Source organism: Mustela erminea, chromosome 7, assembly GCF_009829155.1.
Source record: "Mustela erminea isolate mMusErm1 chromosome 7, mMusErm1.Pri, whole genome shotgun sequence".
NCBI lineage: Eukaryota > Metazoa > Chordata > Mammalia > Carnivora > Mustelidae > Mustela > Mustela erminea.
Genome location: NC_045620.1, coordinates 22,389,041 through 22,407,059, shown reverse-complemented (window position 1 = coordinate 22,407,059; position 18,019 = coordinate 22,389,041).

Below are 18,019 nucleotides of genomic sequence, written 5' to 3'. Positions count from 1 at the left end.
GCCAGCGTGTCCCAGAGCCGGAATTTCAGCCTCCTGCAAGAGGGCACGCGCGCCTTCATAAGGACAGTTATGTAATCTGGGGTAATGACCTGGGCATCCAAGGCTGCCAGTCTGACTACTTATGGAAGCAGCCCCACCGGCCCCTTGGTTCGTGACAGCTTCCTCGTGTGGCCATCCAGACCCTTTGTGTCCAGTATCTGGCCTACACACGCTGGGCCACAGGCTGGGGGGAGGTGGCTTCTGGGTGTGGGAGGAAGGGAAGCAGCATCCAGTCCAGGATGAGGCTGCTTCTGCCCCTTGCAGACCACTGGGGGTGGTGGGGGAGGGGGAGTAGCTGCTTAGCCTGGAGTGCGCATGAGTGGAGGCCTCAGACATACTGTCCTACCAGAGTCGCTGTTGAGTTTGCAAACAGTATTTGCTTTAGAGAAAGACACTGCTAGATGTGGGGGCTCCAAGGGGCAGATTTCTTGCCCAGTCATCTGATAGGCAGGTCTTCACCTCTGCTAGCCCCTCTGTGGATCAATAACCTGTTCTGCTTGGAGTCTCACAGCCCAAAGGTAGAGGATGGGATGTGGGAGTTGGGGGGGTGCGGTCTTTGTGGCTCATTTTGAATGAAGGCTATGCCACTCTTCCTGTCCGTTTGGAAATTGTTTATGACCTCTGCTCATTTTCTGTCTGATCTTCTTTTTTTAAAAATGTGCATTTGTTGGGGCGCCTGGGTGGCTCAGTGGGTTAAAGCTTCTGCCTGTGGCTCAAGTCATGATCCCGGGGTCCTGGGATCGAGCCCCGCATCGGGATCTCTGCTCAGCAGGGAGCCTGCTTCCTCCTCTCTCTCTGCCTGCCTCTCTGCCTACTTGTCATCTCTGTCCAATAAATAAAAAATCTTTTAAAAAATATGGATTTGTCTTACCACAATATACCTTAATATTAGAAATATTTTCCCCAATTTGCCTTTTAATGTTATGTTTTGAACTCTGTGCTTTACTTTTCTACATGCCAAATAGGTCCAATGTGTTCTTTTTGATTTGATTTTTCCCACTGCTTTAATGCTTAAAAGTCCATTCCTCTAGCAAGATGAAATAGATATTAGCCTGTATTTTGTTCTTTTTATGTTATGCTTTTGGTTTTTTGTTTATGCTTTTTTAATGTGTTACGCTTTTCTTTATTTTGTATTTTGCCACAGTCAAAATCAGGTTTCCTCAGCCCCACTTACTCCATCCCCACTCCTACCTTCCATGTCTCACATCTACTCTAGATTTTTCTCTCCAGATTTGAAGTCCTAACACCCCGCCTCCCACCTCCACCCTTGTCCTTTGCTCAAACACCAAGCACTTTCTCGGGAGCCTTCCTGACCCCTTCTGGTGTTCACAGCGGGACCTACATGCACACCTGGCCCTTGCTATCACAGTCTGGTAGTGTGGAGTAGTTTCTCAGGGCTTGTCTGGGCTAGAATCATCCATTCGTGATTCTGGGGCGCCTTGCTCAACGCATGGAGCTAAGTGTGTAAATGCTTTATTGATTGGAAGATCACCGCTCTCACTGAAAAGGCTCTGTCCCCACTAAAGCCCCGAGAATGGCCAGTGGTCACCGTTACTGTAGATCGCACAACTCATTTCTGTTCACCTCTCTTTTAATGTCAAACTTCCTTTGCCTTGAGGAAAGCTTTTTCTACATCCTTGATAGGAGCACCAATCAGTCATCCTTCCATCCACAGGGATAGATACGCAACTTCAGCAAGGCCACTTGGCATCATCCCTGGGATGTTTCTTCTAGGTACAGAAGGGTGCTGCCAGGTTTTGGAGTTCTGGTGGTAGGGGACTCTTAGCTGGACCTAATAGGGCTCATGATACCCATCAAAGAAAAAAAATCCCTTGCACCTGAAATGATGATGAAGCCAACACGGGAAGAATCTAAGCTGACAGATGAGAGTGAGAAAGAGCCAAAAAACATCACTGGAGCACTTGGATCAAGCCCTACCTGCAGCCCACAATCCCTAGGCTTCCTCCTTCATGAGTGAATACAATACCTTTTTATCTATTAATTTTATTTTATTGTGGTAAGAACATTTAGCACGAGATCTACCCTCTTAACAAGTTTGTAAATGTATAATACTGTATTGTCAACTGTAGGTACAATGTGAAATAGCAGATCCCTAGAACTTATTCATCTCACTTAACTGGAACTTTATGTCCATTGACTTGTAACTCCTAATTTTTCCATCCCCCCAGCCCCTGGCAACACTATTCCATTCTTTGATTCTCTGAATTTGACTGTTTTAGCTATCTCACAATAGACAGGTTGTGGAAATAATCTACATGTCCATTAACAGATAAATGGATAATCAAAATGTGATTTATACATACAGTGGAATATTATTTGGCCTTAATAAAGGACATTCTACATAATGTGACAACATGGATGAACCTTGAGGACATCTCTGAGTGAAATAAGCCATCGCAGAAAGCCAAGTACAAGATCTTTTTCTTGAAGCCCCTTGCAACAGCTTTCTCCTTTTGCAGCCAAAGAATCCTGACTAACTCCCTCCTGCCTCTTGCGGCTTTGGCCTTCATTGCCTATCGTTTTGCAAAACTCCCAAGAAGTCACAGTTCAAAGGACACTTAGAGGCCACATGCTTATCCTGCAGTTGGTAAAACCGGGATCGCAGGAGGGAGAAAGAACTCATCCATGGTCACATTGTGAATTGTTTTCTGCCCAAAGGGAAAGACAGTTTGAACCCAGTGGCCAGCAGCCCAAAGAGAGATGCGGGCCTCGCTGATGGCACTAGAGCATGGGGTGGCTGTTGACCTGCTGTTTGGGGATGTGCCTGGCCGCTATCCCATCAGTGTGTGAGCAGACAAGGGGGACCTCGGCCATGAGCCAGAGCCAGACTGGGGAGGGCATCAGGGGTTGCTGTTTCTCCTGACGTCCCTCATACTGTCAGGAAAAGGCGGTGGTGGTGAAGACCATGGTGGCCCTTTACCGAGTGCTCACTCTGCGCCCGGCAGCAGGTGCACCCAGCACAGACATGTAGCTTGACCTCTGTTCACTCTCAGCAGCCTCGCAGCGTCCTGTGAAGAAGTACCATGGAAATCCCCATTTTCCCAACAAGGAAACCGGCCCAGAGAAGTCAGGGAGTTCTCTGATAGTCACACTGCAACTGAGCCACGCACTTGGACAAACCCAGCCCAGCCTGACTGCAGAGCCTAAGCTCCTACCTTGTGTCGGAGAGGAAAACTCAAGGGCCAGCAGGGATCGGGCAGGCCACGTGACCCCGTGGACAAAGGGCCCGCCTCTGCTCCGCAGCTCCAGCCGCTTGAGGCCAATTCAAGGCAGGCTTGTCAAAGCTTCCAGTTTTTCAAGAGAAGCCGGAAATCTGGATTTTTATGTGCAACTTCTCTATTTTTAAATGTTGGCAGCAAATTCAGATTAAAAAAATACCACACAGTGCAAGCCAACCAAAATCACATTCACAAGCCCGTGGATTGCAACTATCCTGCTTTACTATCCTCTTGTGTGGCCGCAGGACCTTGTTCTAGTCCACAGAGGGCTTTGTCCACCCCCAGCAGGAGAACTGACCTGTCTGGATTAGAGGCATGGTGATGGTAGGTCCTGGTCCTGCCCCGCCCTGTCCTCATTCTGGGGAGACACCAGAAGCAGGGGCAGGGGGGTGGAGGGATGCCAAAGGGCAAAGACTGGCAACTCAGTTTTACAGGTGAGGACCTTGAGAGCAAGTGAGGCAATGTAAGTGGTCAGTATCCTGCAGAAACTCTGAGAACTTGGTGCTTGAGATCTTTCTGAGGAGCCCCAGGTGTGGTGCTCCTCTAACCACTACCCAGCTGATGTCCATTGGCTGGGAAAAGGAAACACCTGGATTCTGGAGCAGGCCAGAATCCCAGCCTTGCCCATGGTAACGATAATGCCAGGGAAGTCAAAGGGCGTGGGGAGGGTCCTGGCAATTGTCTGATCAAGGCATGGTGGGGCCCCGCACACAGAGTGCCACACCAGTCCCTCACCCGAAGCGGGCGTGTGGGGTTGGGGGAGAAACGGGGGATGTGACGAAGTGAATATGAACACACTTTCCTTCTCAATGTGGTGCCCCAGGTAGTATCAGCCACCTACAGGAAGCTAGTATTAGAGAGAAACCTGTTTGTCTTTCCTGATCCAGTTCAAGTGCCCTCTTCTTAGAGGAGGGGAGAGAGAGGCCCCGAGAGGATAAAGGTTTTATCTAAGGTCACCTGGCATGTTTGTGTCAGGGCTAGTGTCCAAGCTGCTCTGTGTCCAGCCTGGAGCGTGGGTTCTGTGGGGATGAGGCAGCTCCGGAGGGGAGAGAGCGCTGTGGGCTCATCTGCCTGGCTCAAGCCTAATGGCTGTGTGCTCCCTGTGTTCCCCACCGGGACGCTGCGGATCTGTGACCACATCAGGAGCCTCGACACAGCCATAGCCCTTGGACAAGTTCTTTAGCTGCTCTGGGGCTCAGTTTTCTCCTCTGTAAACTAGCAATATTGGCTCGGTGCCGGGCTCCTGTGAAGGCCCAGTACCTAGTCCCCGAAGGACAGGGGATGTGCGCGCCCCACCTCCAAGAGCAGGGGTCTGAGCCAAAGATACTTGCAGCCCTCTCCGTGTGCCGCATCCGGCGTGAGGACATGTGTGTTACCAGGGCACGCCAGAGCTGAGTCTGTCCTCTCTGGCCTGATGCTCCTTGGGCCAGAGGGCGGAGCTGTGCCCATTTCATGTTCGGGCCACCAGCCCTCAGCCCTCTGGGCTTGGCACAGAGGAGGAGAGTGAGTGAATGGATGGGTGGATGGGTGAATAACAGCCTAAGCGTCCTTGTCGAGCCCCCCAGCATGTGCCAAGCTCCCTGCACATGTCCTCATTCATCCTGGCAGCGGTCTCGTGCTGTGGAGGGAGCCATTCCCCCTCCTTGACATCTGTTCATATGCATGCACACCCTTCTCTCCAGGCTGTGGTTCCCAGCTCTCCCCAGAGCCCAGAGCTGTTTCTGAGGTCCTTCCCCAGGCCCAGCCAGGGAAGCTACCCGTAAGCTTTCATCGGGCATTCTTGGCCTTACCCTGGGTCCTTGGCTTGGCAGGACTGGACATTGATGGGCGTGAGAGGGTGGGGTTAAGACCAACACAGTGGACTTATGGGAGGCACATCGAAAACCTCAGAACTGTTTTTGAGGTAGTTTATAGTCAAAGCTGCCCAGAATGGAATGGACTCTTTAGAAGTAGTGAGTTCTCCATTCCCAGGGGCATTCAAGTAAAGCCTAGCCAGCTTAATGGGGTTAACACAGACTTCTACCAGGAGAATAGTTTTCTAGGTGACTCTGATTTCCCTTTCCAAGCCCTGAGACCACAAATCATTTTTCTAGGACTTTACCCAAAGTTACTTCCTAAGATAGACATGGGTATCAGCACACTTGTTTCAGGACAGAGGAAAGGGGAGACTGAAGGTAAGTTGTTTGTGAACACACAGTTAGGACCAGAGACCCTGAAATGCAGCTGTCTTTTTGCAGGAGTTGCACTGGTTCTCCGTGGGTCAAGGGTAAGGCTGATGTGACACCCTAATCTAGCCCAAGACGTTCCCACAATGGTGCTGGGGCTGTGGGTCCAGCCACCAGGTGGGTGTAGGAGCCAACAGAAGCAACAGGGTCGGAGCTGGAGCTCCAGCTTCAAACTGGCCAAATGGATCCCAAGGTCATGGAACTCTGAAGGCCTATGTACTCAAGCCTACAGGAAAGGCAAGAAAGAGCATGAACCAGAACTGTCTCACTGTTTTCCTTCCATGGGCTCCACAGAGCTCACACTGCCTGTCTTTCTCACACGCTCTCAGATAGACACAGCAGCACCCACACCCAAACTGCGAGCACACATCGTGTGCAGGGACACCCACACAGACACGGAGACACACCCTCCCGGAGCCACACAGACACCACAGCATGCGAGCATGAACAGGAGCCCCCTTGTTTGTGAAACATCCCCGCCACCCACCCATCTCAGCTGCCCTGGCTGCAGAAGGTGGTCTGGGGCCAGGGAGATGCACTGGGGCCTTATTCTGGAAGCCTGATTGTGTGGAAGCCACTTGCTGCCTCTCCCCATGGCTAACTGCCTGCCGCAGGTCAGCAGGCCCGGGGTCAGCAGTGAGGCGGCAGAGGAGTTCGGCAGGCCTCGGGTTTCAGCTCTGCCAACTTCCACCTTCGAGTTCTGTGACCCTGGCAAGTCTTTGGACCTCTCTGAGCTTCGGCTTCCTCATTTGGAAAGTGGGCATAAACCCAGTATCTCTTAGATCTGGTAATTTCTCTAACATCCAGGCCTAGGTGTTGAATACACCAAGCCAGTTGCCGATTGCCATAGGCTCAGGGCAGAGGCGCTGCAGCCCCGCCCACTGTGAGGGCATCCTATCCCTAAGCCATCATTTCCATGTCTATTGCAGGAGGCCACCTGGGTTCTGAAGCCATGTGTCTTGCCTGCAGGGGCCCAGGACCATGGGTGTCACTGTCCAGGCTGGGGAAGGCAGCCTCCAAAGCCTTGCAAAGGATGTGGGGACATCCCCAGCTAAAGTCTTTGATACAGAACAGTGAGCAGAGCCTTGGCTAGAACCTGGACCAGAGTCTTAGCAATATGGCATTCTAGAATCATGGACTGCAGAATCCAGAAGCTCTTGCCAGGCTATTTTAGACTCTCAGGGATCTCAAAGCATACCTCTCAGCATCTCAGAGCTGTAAAGAGGCTCTGGAGACATCTGGTCCAGCTGCCGGGCTCCTCAGATGGAATCCCAGAAGCATGGACGTTCAGAGTGGGAGAACTTGAGTCCCTTCCACTCGAGATTTGATAGAAAAGGAAACTGAGCCCAGAGAGGATGAGCAAGTGGTTCAAGTTGCACAGCAAGTTAGTAGAAGTGTTGGGAACAGAACCCTGGTCCTGGCTTCCTAAGTTTAGATTTGGGCCTTCTATGGAGGCCTGCAGGAGGTGGAAGAGGAGGAAGCATTTCGACCAAAACAAGGATTTTCCAGAGAACTGTTTTTGAAAAATCAAACCAAAAAGAAAAATAGGAAAGGGTGCTGGCTTCCCTTTGTTTTCTGCCTTGTCTTCCTCTGGGCACTCACTCTCCGCAGCTCTCAGCCGGCCTCCAGCTCCGCTCACAAGCTGCTTCCAAACGCCCACGGGCTTCCTAAAACGGTCTCTGCAAGCTAATTCCAGAGGGTGAATGGCAGAGAGCGGGCTTGGGGGGAGGGGGGAAGGCGGGGGGGGGGGGATGCGCTTCCTCAGCTGGCGCAGGCGCAGGGCGTGGGGGGGGGGCGGTGCAGAGCTGGCAGCCCCCAGTCCCCGCCCTCTCGGCAGGTGCTGTGGCCCCTTCCCGCGGGCGCCCCCCCCCGCTACCGCGCCCCTCCCTGTAGGGGGTATGGGGGTACAGCTCCCACCGCTCACTGCCTCCTCACTACCCGACCTCTCGGGAATAGGTTATTTATTTTTCCTTCTTAAAAAATTAATGCTTAACATTATACAGTAATACATATTGATAGTAAAATAATCAGGAGAGTGTAAAGAAGAAAATTAAGATCAGCTGTAATCAACCCCTCTAAATGAAACACCCATTAGCAGCTACACATACATACTTCCAGACTTTGGACCAAGCACACATATTGTGGAAAGAGGGGGCAGATTCAGTACAAAATGTTCTAAAACCTGGGGTTTTTTTTTTTTTTTTCCCTTTCAGTCGTCTATTCACAAACATCTGTCCCAGTCAACAACTGCTCTTCTGCAACGCGATTTCCTCCGGGACGCGGCACCCTGCTGGGACACCAGCCTGTACTCTACCGGCTGAAACTTCAGTGTGTATCCATTTTCCCTCGAGGAGAAACAACCAGTCATTACTTTTGTAGTTAAATCTTTGTGCTTTGCGCTAATGATTTCCTTAGGAAACTTCCTGGAATTAGAATGACTGGTCAAAGGGTTTACACTTTCTTTTTTTTAAGATTTATTTATTTATTTATTTTGAGAGAGAGTGTCTCAAGCGGACTCCACAGTGAGCACGTGTTTACACTTTAAAAAAGAAAAAAAAAAAGATAAATGCGGGGCGCCTGGGTGGCTCAGTGGGTTAAAGCCTCTGCCTTCTGCTCAGGTCCTGATCCCAGGGGCCTGGAATCAGCCCCACATTGGGCTTCCCCATCTCTCTCTCTGCCTACTTGTGATCCGTCAAATAAATAAATAAAAATCTGTAAAAAAAAAAAAAAAAACCCAAAAAACAAAAAACACACGCACACACACACAAAACCAGCTCTTTAAAAAAAAAAAAAAAAAGATAAATGCAAACTTATAACTACACTATCTCTACAATGAACATGTAATAAAGAAAAATGAGAAAACACAGATAAAGAAACATAACTCATGAAGTTCCCCTATTCTTCTGTTACCTATAGTGAACATACAGTGTTATCTTAGCTTCAGGTGTACGTTGTAGTGATTTGACAGTTCTATACATTCCTCTGTGTTCATCAAGGTAAGTCTCCTCTTGGGGCGCCTGGGTGGCTCACTGGGTTAAGCCTCTGCCTTCAGCTCAGGTCATGATCCCAGTGTCCTGGGATCAAGCCCTGCATCGGGCTCTCTGCTCAGCAGAGAGCCTGCTTCCCTTCCTCTCTCTCTGCCTGCCTCTCTGCCTAATTATGATATCTATCTGTCAAGTAAATAAATAAAATCTTTAAAAAAAAAAAAAAAGGTAAGTCTCCTCTTAATCTCCCCTCCCCACTGACCCTCTGGCAACCACCAGTTTGTTCCCTGTATTTTAAGAGTCTAGTTTTGTGTTTGTCCCCCTTTTTTCTTTGTTTCTTAAATTCGATCTATGAGTGAAACCCTATAGATCTCTTACTGACTCAATTCGCTTAGCATTATACCTTCTAGAGCCATCTATATTTAATTAATTAAATTTTTTTTTTTTTTTTTTTTTAAAGATTTTATTCATTTATTTGGCAGAGAGAGAGATCACAAGTAGGCGGAGAGTCAGGCAGAGAGAGAGAGAGAGAGAGAGAAGCAGGCTCCCGCTGAGCAAAGAGCCCGATGCGGGGCTCGATCCCAGGACACTGAGATCATGACCCGAGCCAAAGGCAGCGGCTTAATCCACTGAGCCACCCAGGCGCCCCTTAATTAATTAAATTTTAATGTGCAAATGCAAGATCTCATTCTTTTTATGGCTGAATAATATTCCATTGTATATACATATTTTTTAAGGATTTTATTTATCTGAAAGAGAGCCGAGAGAGTATGAGCAAGGCGAGGGGCAGAGGGAGAAGCAGGCTCTCCACTGAACAGGGAGCCTGACATGGAGCTCAATCCTGGGACTCTGGGATCATGAACTGAGCTGCAGACAGATGCTTAACTGACTGAGCCACCCTGGTGCCCCCTATTGTATATACATATTGTATCTTCTTTTTCCATTTCCATATCGATGGACACAGGTTTCTTCCATATCCTGGCAATTGTACATAATGCTGCAATAAACATAGGGGTGTATATACCTTTTCTAATTGGTATTTTCCTTTTCATTGAGTAAATACACAGTAGTGGAAATACTAAATCATAAGTTTCCCTAATTCTTACCACTGAGTTGCAGTTAAGAACTTTGCTATAAATTGAATTTAAATTAAAAAAAAAAAATTACAGGGGCACCTGGGTGGCTCAGTGGGTTAAAGCCTCTGTCTCTGGCTCAGGTCATGTTCCCAGGGTCCTGGGATAGAGCCCTGCATCATCAGGCTCTCTGCTCAGAAGGGAGCCTGCTTCCTCCTGTCTCTCTGCCTCTCTCCTGCCTCTCTGCCTACTTGTGATCTCTGCCAAAAAAATTAAAAATTAAAAATTAAAAACCCAACTACTTAAAAAAATAATAAATTACAAAAATAAATCATCAATTTCCTTGTTAAAAAAAAAATGATTAGAAAGATAGTTGTAGGGGCGCCTGGGTGGCTCAGTTGGGTTAGGCCACTGCCTTCGGCCTGGGTCGTGATCTCAGGGTCCTGAGATCGAGCCCCACATCAGGCTGTCTGCTCATCAGGGAGTCGGCTTCCCTCTCTCTCTCTCTCTGCTTGCTGCTCTGCCTACTTGTGATCTCTTTCTCTGTCAAATAAATAAATAAAATATTAAAAAAAAGAAAGATAGTTGTATGACCAAGAAACAGACTTTTAACTATAGAGAACAAACTGCTGGTTGCCAGCGGGGAGGTGGGTGGGGGATGGGTGAAACAGGTGATGGGGATTAAGACATGCACTTGTGAGGAGGACCCGGTGACGAATGGAAGGGCCGAATCGCTGTATGGTACACCTGAAACTGCTATTAACACTCTGTGCTAATTAAATTAAATTAAAATTAAATTAAAATTAAAATTAAATTAAAATTTAAAAGTTTAAATTAAATTAAGAAGTTTGCTATGAAACACCTAGATTTCCTCGTATGGATGTGTGTGTGTGTGTGTGTATGTGAGCGAGTGAATATACACACATACATGTATGATGAGATTCTACCCATGCTGATTTGTAAAATTGTTAAGATATTCATTTTAATCTAGTATAGTTAACACATAGTACTATTCATTCCAGGTGTACAATATAGTGATTCAACAATTTTGTACGTTACTTAGGGCTCATCAAGTGTACTTTTTTTTTTTTAAGGTAGACTCCAGGCCCAGCGTAGAGCCCAGTGTGGGGCTGGACCCTGATATCATGATCTGAGGTGAAATCAAGAGTCAGATGCCCAAGGGACTGAGCCACCCAGGCAGCCCATGGTAAGTGTGCTCTTATCCCAATCACCTATTTCACATGTCCCCTCATGTACCTCCCCTCTGGTACCCCTCAGTTTGTTCTCTATAGTTAGGAGTCTGTTTCTTGGTTTCTCTCTCTCTCTCTTTTCGTAATGTCATGTCGATAAACTTACCTTCACAATCTCAATTTTATCAGCCACCCCGTATTTCACTGCACGTATGTATCTGGGTGTAACCACTCTCCTCCTATTGTTGGGGAGCGGATTTCTGATTTTGCTAGGTAAAGAATGCTTCTGTAATGAACCTGCTTGGAGAATCTTTGCTTCTTGTCTACATCCATGCTTGGACTTGATAGCAATGGACTTGCTGGGTCAGAGGGGTTTCTATTGTTGATATCGCATCATTTCAGATCATAAGTCTACACCCGGAGCTGGCACAGAGGCTCAGCCTCGCTCTGCGGGTATCTCCAGGGATGCCGGAGCCATAATCTGCAGAAGTAGGCAGCCTGCTCGTGGAATGTCTTCTGCTCTCCAGGCTGATTGCTTAAAGAGGCCTTGGCCCAAGTAGGTTCACCTGCGCTTCCAGGGCCTCCCAGCCAGCAAGGCTCAAAACTGCTCAACAGAGCCCTGAGCTCAGAAGCTGGTTGTTGCTGGCTCTCCACAGTCCTCTTCCTGAATAGCCTGGACAGGTCAGAGGCCTTCTCTGTGCCTTGAAGTCCCCAGTGGCCTGAGACCATGGACAGCTGGAGAACAAATGTGACATGACCCGGAAGTCTTCAGTGCTTGGAGGAGAGGAAGGCAGCCCAGGGACGGCAGGGCCTGGTGAGCCTTCGGTGCAGGCCTGAGGTACACGAAGGGGGCTGAGCTCTACCGTGGCTGAAGGGTGGAGGAGAGAACGGGGGAGGCCAGTGCAGAACAAGGGAGACACCACATATCTGAGATGCTCAGAGCAGGAAGGGCCAAAAGCCCACACTGGACAACAGGCAGAACAAGCAGAGAGAGAGGACGGGGCTTCTGCCCAGAGCTTGCTGGGTGCTGGTGGCCAGGTCAGCCTGGGACCCTCCGTCCTCATCCAGAGCCTCTCCATCCAGCCAGGAGTGGCCTCTGTCCCCCAGGGTCTTGCTCCACTCGGACTTGGGAGACAAAGAGCCGTGTGAGGGAAAGACAAGCTTGAGCTCGCTAGAAAGAGAGGGAGAAAGAGAGTGTATATGGGAAAGGGGAGGAGGACAGGAAACGCAGCCACCTAAGAGATGAGGCCACACCACCACACCTTCCAGGCCTCTTGACCGGCCAGCCTGAAAGTCTACACAAAGACCTTGCCAGAGGTCAGCTTGGAAGCAACTGTCAAAACTTCAAGCTGCTTCAAGATCGAGTTTTCAGGCAGCTCCACATCATCCCTCTGGATTATAGAGCCCTTTGCAATTTTCCAAGCGGCCTCTCATTCCTGTTCTCAATGCTTGGCACCCTGGGCAGAGTTCAGGGATGACCTTGCCTCCTCAAAGGCTTGGCAGGTGCCCCTGACGAAGACGAAGGGAAGCAGATCTGGACAGCAGCTGGAGCTGAGGCTCCTGAGTTAGGCTCGGGCGGGCCCCTTTCTTCTAACTCTTGCTCCTCGTTGTATTCCTAGGTTTAGGGATCCCTTCTGGAGTGCAATGGCGTCAGTCCGTGTCGTGCTACATGTTATCGCTGCCTGGTGAGACCACAGCTCAGCGTCCCCGGTCAGGTCCCTCTTTGCCGCGTGATTCAGGTAGGTTCACCTCTCAGTGGCCTCTTGCCTTCTTCTACTTTGTGCTGGGGCTGTGGGCAGTGGAGCGTGCGCCATGGTGTGCTTCCCTCACAACACCCACCTGTCCCCAGACTTGATTGTGGGAGACCAAGTAGGCAAGGACCTGTGAGTCTGTCAGCCACCCCCTCCCTCCCAGGGGGGCAGCTCCGGGGAGACTGAAGTCAGAGGGTCTCTGAGAAGGGACAGAAACACACCTTGGTCTCTTCTGTTTGGGGTGGGGACATGGCGAGAACAGGGCTCTTGCCTGAATGGTCTAAAAATAAAATCAGCAAGAGCTAACACTGAAGAGCTCTCAGTACATGCCTGGCACCGTCCTAAGTATTTAAATGGAGCACCTCACTGGTCACAGCAGGTATGTCCCGTTATCATCCCCATTTTATAGGTGGAGAAAGTGAGGTACAGAGAGGTGAAGGTAGCTGGCCCCAGATCTCATAGCCAGCAGGTGGCAGAGCTGGATTTAGAGCCGGCACTTGTCACACAGCCAACCAAACACTGATCAGGCTTTATATCAGCTCTGTGAAGCCTTCAAGCCCTTGGTTCCCCAAAACCTTTTCTTCTCTGGCTGGGACGCTGGAACCCAGCCCTTGCCTGGGCCCAAGAGCCAGAGTCTGTAAGCCTCCCATCCCTGTCCTATACAATACCCTCCCTGAAGGCAGTGACTCAGTCCGGTTTGCTCCCTGCTGTATCGCCAGGGCCTAGAATAAGTGCTTCAAACAGAGTAGCTGCTCAATAAATCTTTTGCCAAATGAATGAATGAGATTTACTCCAGGAAGAGGGCACCGTTATAAGGGAATGGTGCCCTAGTGTGTATGTAGTACAGTGAAGAGAGATTCCAGGCCCTTAGCTGCCTGGCCCAACTCCCACCTGGGTGACCCGGGACCAGTCGCTCTGCCCCTCTGAGCTTCCTTTGCCCACCTGCAAAGGAGAGGTGAGATGGCCTAGGCCTTCCTCTGTGCTGGGGCATGGTACACATGCTCTGGGGTTATTTAACTGCTGTTATTACCTACCCAGGGGCACCACCAGTGTTCGACCCTGGGTTTGGCCAAAGGTGCTTCTCTCCCCACACCCCCTCTCTGGAAGCTGTCAAGGGGCTGCTGGGCTAGACCAGGCCCTTCCCTTCACCCCACGTCAGGAAAGAGACCCTGTCCACACCTGTCCCCAGCCCCAGCTGCTATTCTTAGTCCCTCCCCATATCCCTCATCGCTAGGCATTTTCCCTCCTAAACACACTCTACGTTTCCATAGGAACGGGGGGGGGGAGGGTGGAAATGGGGGGAGGGTCCTCCTTCAAGGAAGGGAAGGGAACTTCCTTTGGGGCCGTATGGGAGGGGCTGGCAGCCCCTGGCCTGGCGGAACGTCTCCTACTTATCCTCCCCCATCTCCCCAGACCCCTCCCTGAACAGCATGTTCCTCTGACCGTGATTTCTAATGCATTTACCCTGCCGCTTAATTTATCCCGCATTGTGATCAGATTTAGCCCAGAGCGCTGAGCACAAGCGGCTGCCTGCATATTCATGAGGCAGTTCATTCATGCCACCCCAGAGGATGCCAGGCGCAGTGGGTGCAAGCCTGGCTCCACAGATCCCACTGCACAAGGGTGACCCAGGGTCAGGGGTCAGAGGCCCCGATTGGAGTTAGGCAGGTGGCATAGAGCACAGCCTGTGTCGGGTGCCACAGGGCACAGGCTCCAGAACCACATTGAGTCAGTCCTTCTCTGCCATTACTAATGAAGTTGCTTCACTTCTCAGTTTACCCATCTGCAAAAGGGGCCAATAAGGGCCACTGCCCTGAGTCGCTTGAAGGACCAAATGAGATCAGACACTTAATGGTCGTGGGGTGGGCGTGTGCATGTGTGTATGGGATCAACACATTTTTCTGTCAACGTTACAGTCCCTGCTGAGCAGTGGGTCATCTGGTCTGGTTCATAGGAGGGGAATAAGGCAGAAGGATGGGCGCAGGTCCATTCTGGTGGGGCAAGGACTTGGGAGCTATTTCTCTCCAGCCTGTGCCTGTTGTGGATATGAGCTCCCCTTGAGTGGCCTTTGGGAAGCCAGTCCCCAGGAAGGCAGGAGAAGCCCAAGGAGGCCATCTAGCCTCTGTGGAAGGGCCACAGGGGTCCCCCGGGTGTGTGAGGCCCACCAGGCACAGCAGTCTTCGGGGAGGCTGCGCTCTGGAAGGAGGCTGGTCTCTCCGCTCTTCAGGCCCATGGGAATTTCTGTGTAGATCCATCCTGTTGGTTTACTAAAGCCAACACCCTGCTGGGCACTGGGGACATACTTGTCCTCAAGGAGATCTCATCCCGTGAAGGAGGTGAGCCCAGCGTGGGCAGTGGTCAGGCCTTCAGAGGAAGCCAGACCAACTCTCCGGAAGTTCAGAGGAGGAAAAAGTCATCCCAGCTGGAGGCATCAGGGAGGGCTTCCTGTGGAAGGTGACATGTAGGCTGAGCCTGGAAGACATGGCTGTGAAGAGATAGGAATGGAATAAAAAGGGTATTTGGTGTCTAAGGGACAGGAAAGTCTTGGTTGTGGGAACTCAGCTTGGAAGGTGTTGGTCAGACACAGGCTGGGAGAACCACATGCCCCAGACAGAGGGGTCCAGACTCCCTTCAGCCAGCCCCTGAGGCAGGGGCCGGAGGGGCCTCCCCTCTGTCCTCACATGCACGGGCACATGGAGTGGTCACGTTCCAGCTTGCTGGAAAAAAAGAGGAGAGCTCCTGCCCTGGCTCTCCTGATTAATCTATAATTAAATCAGCACAGACGCCACGGAATTGTGCTGTCATTAGAGAGCTAGTGAGGGCAAACCGTGATTTCTCCTCGAACCAAGAGCCCTGCCAGGTGGCTGCTGCTCTGACCATGTGCAGACAGCCATCAGGGGCAAGAAGCAAGCAAGCACCGGAGGCCGGAGCATCAGCCAGGAATAGGGAAACCAGCAGCTCACACTTGGCCATTGATACAGTGCTCCCATCACTATCTCGGTGAAGCATGACAATGGCACAAATAGAGGCTGTTACTGGCTCCAATTTCACAGATACAGAAACTGAGGTTCAGAGAGCACAGGGCTGAGATAGCCTGGTTGGGTGCATGGGTTTTGGAATCAGACAATCTTGGGTTCAGAATTCCCAGATGTGCCTCTTGCCAACTGTGTGGCCCCAGGCAGATTGCTTACCCTCTCTGTTCCTCAGTTTCTTTGTCCATGTACTGAGGCCAAAACACTATCACTTCAAAATATTGGCTGTCAGGATTGAACGAAGCAATCCCTAGAAAGAATTTAGCTGTGTTTGGTGCTTCACAGATGCTCATCAAATGCTCCTGCTTATAATCATGCTTTGTGGTAATTGCTTGTTTCTTGTCCATTCTTCTCACTAGAATGTGGGCTCCATGAGGATAAGGACTATGTCCATCTTGTTTGTTGCTGTGACTCCAGAAATTGTCACTTAGTAGTGTTCAGTGAGGCAGCATTTATGTGGTGAGCCCGTAAAATGCTAAATAAATATTAGGTACTATTTTCTTTATCTGTGTTCTGCCTTGCTCTGAAAAGGATTCCAGGAGTGGGGCACCGGGGTGGCTCAGTCAGTTAATCGGCTGCCTTGGGCTCAAGTCATGATCTCAGGGTCCTGGGCTTAGTGATTCTGTTTGACCCTCTCCCTCTGCCCCTCCCCAACCACTTGTGCTCACTCACTTCTTTCTCTCTCAAATAAACAAATAAAAATTTTTAAAAATAACAAAGAATGTCAGGAGACAAGGACAGATCTTCTTTGACTGATAATGGAGTTTTGTCCTAGTAAGTTGAAAATTCAGTAAGACAAAAATTTAATACACCTTACCTACCAAACATCAGAGCTCAGCCCAGCTTACCTTAAATGTGCTCAGAACATTTACATTAGCCTACAGCTGGGCAGAATCATCTCACACAAAGTATATTTTATAATAAAATACCAAATATGTCACTTTAGGAATTTACTGAATACTGTAGTGACCGTGAAAAACAGAATGGTTGATGGGTGCAGGGTAGGTGCGGGGTGGGTGCAAGTGTGTCTGTCGTTTACCCCATAGGCTGGGAGCCGTGCTTGCTGCTGTCCCAATGCCACGAGAAAGTGTCCTCCTCCATGTGGCTAGCCCAGGAAAAGACCAAAATTCGAAGCACAGTTTCTACTGAGTGTGTGTCGCCAGGGTACCCCTGTAAAGTCATTTAAGGGTAAGTCAAAGTGTGGTGAGTTGGGGGCCATCCACACCACCATGATTATTATTGTTGCTGTTGCTGTCTTTGTTATCACTGTCCTGTACCCTTGTCTGCTCGTCTGAGTTGTTCCTTCCTGAAATGGGTTCTGGAAAAGTCTAGAAATATGCAGGGAGCCTCAATTCACCAGCCTCTGGAAGGACACCCGGGCACAGCTACAGAAACATCTGGGGTTCCTGGAAGAGCCCCTTCCTCTTGTTGTCTGGGATCTTAGGACCCGCAGAGAAGTCACAGGGGCCAGAGTCTGTGGCCTGCTCAAGGCAGAGGGGATCTGAAAGAATCTGCCTCTGACGATTCCCAGGATCATTACTGTCTCTCTCCTGTGCAGCCGTGGTTTCCGACCTCTCCACTGGGATCTGAGGTTTGTTACACAAGTAACTTGAAGTCCTAGATTCTCCAAATGATTTACTTTAAATATGATCAATTTGAGTGGATTCAGAGTTACCCCAGTGATGGTGTCACCCCCACTCACTGGCATTCTGGAGTAGAAGGTAAAGGGACAGACTTATCTGGAGCTTCTAGAACGCAGAGCCCCTCACCTGCACCTCAAGTCACGAGTCACTGCTGTGTGTTAACAGTCACTCCCCAGTGACACAAATGGTCACTTGCCCTGTCCATGGTCCTGGAGGTGCCTGCTTGTGGCCTCCCTGGGCTTGGCTGAGGAAGCACACTCAACTGAGAGTGCCAGGGGCCTCATCCCCCAGGAGCCACCCTAGACCCAGGGGGCCTAGTGGGGAGTGGGTGTAGAAAGACTTTCTTGCCCCTCAGTGCAGCAGTAGACCACAGCAATAATTCATCAGCACTGATCTTGGCTTCCCTCCCTTTCTGGGCTCATTCTCCGCCTCCCAAGGAGACTACCGCACCCTGGTTCTCAGCCAGGATCTGCATTTGGGGAACCTAGCCTAAGACGCCCTCCAGAATTGTGTGTGCTTTCCTGACCTACAAAAATTGTTGAGAGGTGTCAGAGGCCTATGTATACCCCTGGGAGGGCATCTATGATGTGGGCTGTGATGATCACGATACGGAGGGCTGTGGCTATAGGTGGGGAAGCGCTCATGGTCTGCAGAGGGGAAGTAGAGGCGATGGACAGCACATGGCAAGCCGAGGGGCAGAGAGCTCTGACCCGTGGCAGCTTCACCCCACCCCTCCTCAGGAACCCAGGGCAGATCCTGAGCTAAGGACTCTTCTGAACCAGGGGTACACTTGATTTGTTTTAGTGGTCCCTGATTAAGCACCTACTGTATGCTGAGGAGATA